General features: G+C 47.2%; 1 protein-coding gene across 4 annotated transcripts in view; it reads right to left on the bottom strand.

The window, feature by feature from the left end:
* Positions 1-3,674, bottom strand: part of MTIF3 (mitochondrial translational initiation factor 3) — a 10,683-nt gene extending 7,009 nt beyond the window's left edge. For 3 of the 4 annotated variants that reach the window (XM_024755335.1, XM_024755337.1, XM_024755338.1), the window contains exon 1: positions 3,351-3,674. The gene's annotated coding sequence lies outside the window, so the exon portion shown is untranslated. Of the gene's footprint in view, positions 1-458; positions 2,354-3,350 lie in introns of those variants that run through there. The other variant, XM_024755336.1, reaches the window with a different exon arrangement.
* Between the last annotated feature and the right edge of the window lie 873 nt (positions 3,675-4,547).

Genomic DNA, 4,547 nt, shown 5'->3' with positions numbered 1-4,547 from the left:
TTATACACTATATAATTTATATAAATTAATTTTTATGAATTATAAAAATTATAAATTATAAAATATGACAATATTATATAAGTATATATTATAATTATGTAATTATAATATATAATTATTAATGTAATAATTAAAAATGATTATTTTTACCTTTACTTTTTTAAAGGTTCTTTGCTATTATTCAAATTTTAAAAGGCTTTACATTTTCTTGACTTACACAGCAATTATGCTTCACCACTAGCTAAATTTTGGCTTTGGATCAGCAAAAAGGAAGATATACCTGTTTTTTCAAAGTAAGCTTTTCATAGATAAAAATATAAATAACAGAGTTAGGGAAAAACCTGTGATATGAAATTTGAATCGGAAACATCAACATAAATTCAAGTAATTGAGAAACTTATTATTAGGAAAATTCTCAAGCATGTACAGAAAAAACAGCAAAATAAAGGTCTAAGCACCCATCACTTAGCTCCTTGATTTGCAGCATGTGGTCCAACAGGCTTTCTCTCCACCAGCAACTACTCCCAGGACCCCAGCATCTGTGAACTACTTCCGAGTAAATCCTGTGTCATCAGTAAACACTCCAGTAAGAGCTGAGGACTCTTGTATCTTTTGAATAAACACAGTAACACATCCCAACTGATAATCATTCCTCTATATGTTCAAATATCCAGTCTTCAGGTTTCCCTGATAGTATTACCATTTTGTTTACATTTCATTTACAGTTTGATCGCATGAAGAGACTCCCACGGGCCAAATGTGTGATAATTTAAACATCAGTGACTGAAATTCATTTCAACACACCGAATATGCAAAAATCTATGAAAAAGAAAGATAGTTAGCCACAACTGTATGTGACTGCTACTCTGACTCCTTACTCTGGAAATTGGTCATTGAAAAAGAACTAAGCATTTATCCTACCTTTTTAAGAAGAACTGTAACCACCCCCAGTTGATGAAGAAAAGCGTTCTTTAGAGGAGAATGCCAGCTAATACATGGAGAAGAAAAGTAAAAGTAATTTGAAAACCACCATTTTGCCACCTCCGATCAAATCACTGACTCAGGCAAAGATGGATGCAAAAATCATTAGGTACAAAGCTGATGAGGAAACAAGGTATTCAAGTGGTGCCAAAGGGTGACCCAAAGAATACTTCCAGACTCAAGCGGGAAATGCGCACTCTGGCCGTCACCCCGTAACAGAGGTCAGACTCAGCACGCTTTCAGCATGCATATCATTAACTAGAGTTCAATATTCATTTACAATCTCTTCATTTTGAGGCAAAATTTACGATGAAATGTACAAATCTTACATAATTTGACAACACCTTTGTTACCAAACTCCTATTAACTGAAGAGGTGAAAATAACTTCTATTTCTTCACTCCCTGCTTTTCTTTCCTACATAGCTGACATTGTATATTGATATCTATTCTTTCCAGGGAGGTTGAATCAAAAGGTACATGGATTCTAGTGGACTAAATATTTGTGAAATTAATTTTGCCAATTCCGATGACTTTAAGAATCCTTTCTCATGCCTTCCAAAGGAGTTTCACTAAGTCCTTCTGCCTGCTGCCCTGCCCACTGCCCCACCTGCCCCATTCCAGCCCGGGGTGAGCACTGCTGTCACCAAGCCTTCAGGTTGCTGTCCACTGGCCCTAGTTTTGTACAAAGTACTCTCCGCACTGCCGAGCTGTTGACGAGCTAGAACACTGACTAAAACACTGGAAAAAGCTAACATATATCTTGGCCAATTACTTAACCACATTTCTTTAGCCATAAAATTTTAAATTTATTTTATTGAAATAAGTTAACCATCCACAAAACATTTTTTGAAAAGCTCTTAAATCCTGCGCTCGACTCAATATTAAAAGTTGTGCTTATTCCTGTATATTAATTTTCTAAACGGTCACCTCACCTTCCAGAACTCCCTATCTCAGTGACCAGCATCTCAGTCCGTCCAGAGTCACGTCGTCTTGTCCACTTCTGCTCTTCCGCACTCTCACAGCTAATCCAACACCAAGCCTCCTCAGTCTTACTTCCGAACACCATAAATCCACCTACTTCTCTCCATATCCACTGCCACCACCCTAGTTTAAGACATCTTCCATCTCTCCTTTGGATTCCCATCAGTCTCCTAACATGAGCTCTGCAATCAGTTCTCCCCTCTGCAACGCTGGTGTTGTCCTGGCACCCAGCGCCCGCCCACCTAAAACTGCCTGAAGATTAAATACCAAGAGCTTTCAGGAGGCCAAAAGGTCCTTCGCACCTTTCTGGCCTCACTCCATTCCAAACTTCATTTATGCCTAAACCCCCCTGGCCTTTCCGATCTTGAAGTGCTCTCCCCCTTGGTTTAGGAAACTCCATTCCTGTCTAGCGGGGTCTTTCTCAGGGCGTTCTTTTGATTACCTCCCAGACTAGGCCAGCTCTCCCCTGGTCAACCCCCCCTTTCCCCCGTGTCCCGCTATTTGCTTGTTGAGCTCAGAGTTAAGTGCGACCACAGAAGAGCTCATCTTTCCACGATTATAATTTTGTGATTATCTTATTACTGTTTCTCTCAGACGGTAAGTTCTGTGAAGCAGGGATCGCATCTGGTTTACCCTTCCCTGCGTCGCGCTGGGCACGGTCAACAGTGGCTGATTTTCCAGAGCCCTCCACTCTGCACTTCCTTACACTGAAGCCTCTTATAACCTGTACTTGGAACTGCGGCTCTTCAGTAAGAAAATGTATTTACTTCTTTCAGGAGTCTTATGCCGTGAAGCCTAGTAAATGGTAAATGGGAAAACAAGAAATCCCAGATCACTGAGCGACCTTCCCCACTACGCCGCCTCTCTGGCCGCAGACCGCAGAAAGCCTGCACGCCCGCCAGTGCTCCGCGCTGAGCCACGGACTGGGGGGTGGGGGGAGCCCGGCGCGCCAAACAGACCGGTCACGTGCATCTGTGGTGGCCACGCCCACCCGAGCCACGCCCACCCGAGCCCCGCCCCCGCGGCGCGCCTGGGCCGTAGCGGGCCGTAGCGACGTACGGCCTGCGTGCGTGCCCGTACGTGCACAGGGATAGCGGGGCGGAAGGTCCAGGGGCCTGAAGGACCGTGGACGGCGGGTCTAGATGCTGCGGCTGCGGGGTGCGCGGACAGCAGCCTGGGCTCGAAGACGGCTTTAAGCCCGGCCGAATCCCCGAACCCGCGGCACGGTCTGCAGGGCCTGTCCGCTGGCGGGTGGGCGGCACTGAGCTTCCAGGGACAGGGACACGGCCGAGCGCAAGGCGGCGTCCTCCGCAGGCACGTCCCTACGACCCCGTCTTCCCGCTGCAGGTCCCCTCACCCGCGCAGCGCCCCTTGCCTTTAGCTTTACCTGTTCCGGGCCGCCGATTGGTAAGGTTTGGCAGAAGGAGCCCGCAAACGGGCTCCGCAGTGTGAGACCCTTTCACCTTCCGTAGTGGGCGGGGCTTCGGCCTGCGTCTTTAAAGGAAAGGTGACGTGAGGAGGAGCGCCTTTCCGGCCGGCGGCCTAAAGTCCTCCGACACAAAATGCGGAGGGCGAGGGGAGGTGCGTGCGGGAAGTTGCCGTTCACCTGGCTCCTGCCGCCGCAGGTGGTGCTACGATCGGAGCTTCCCATCCCCTCGGTCCATTACGTTGGTGCCGATCACGGTGTGGCTGTATTCCCACTAGGCTTAGAGCTTTCATACACGTCTTTTTTATTTAATAAAATACTATTTTGATAGAATGCTTAATAAACGATTTCATAAACGTCTTTATAATTATTGTGAGTTCGGAAGCACTGCTCCCCTGCATTTGCAGGTGAGCAGGCAGACTCGGGAAGCAGAGGCTCCCGTCGGTTCCCAGGTAAGCGGCACTGGCGGCCTGCGAGCGCCGGGCCGGGCGCGGAAGGCCCCCGTGGCGCCGTATCCCGGAGAGCTCGGAGCCGTCAGCGTTTGGCCGATGACCACACGGGCGTGGGGCGTGCGTGCGGTGTCCAGGCTCTGGAGCAGTTTTAACCCTGGGAGCAGACCGTGCACCCGGTCTCTTGCCTGCCTGCTTTGGGGTCTGCGAGCCTGCAGACCGCCGTGCCAGCCCCTGCCCCTCTCGCCTCTTCTCCAGTAGGAAATTCCTCCTTGGCAGAGTGGGAATTCCTCAGTGGCCGTGACTCCCTGAAGCCACCTAGTTAGAGGATACTTTGATTTATATGAGAGCACACTGCTTCTATTGGATACTTGTAGTCCAGCAGGACACGTCGCTTTATTCTCATTAAACAGCTCAAGTCTCGCATTACCTCTTTCGTTTCAGATGAGGAAACTAAGGCAGCCTTAAATAGTTTCTTGAGAGCAAAGACCAAGTTTCCGTTTCCTTATCAAATCCACGGCGTCGTCGGGCATAGTAGGTACTGAATTTTCGTTGAAAACAGTGAAGTGGTAAACCCAGAAAAACTATGTGAGGCCCAAAGGCCAAGGTTAGTATTTGCATGTTGGTCTTTTCCAAGTTAAACATGAAGAATTAAAGATTCATTTTATCCTACCAAAAATATTCTTTAATAGCAAGATGTGTTTGTTTA

This window comes from Neophocaena asiaeorientalis, unplaced genomic scaffold (genome assembly GCF_003031525.2).
Source record: "Neophocaena asiaeorientalis asiaeorientalis breed wild unplaced genomic scaffold, Neophocaena_asiaeorientalis_V1.1 scaffold59, whole genome shotgun sequence".
NCBI classification, from domain to species: domain Eukaryota; kingdom Metazoa; phylum Chordata; class Mammalia; order Artiodactyla; family Phocoenidae; genus Neophocaena; species Neophocaena asiaeorientalis.
This window is presented reverse-complemented; position numbering and strand designations above follow the sequence as displayed.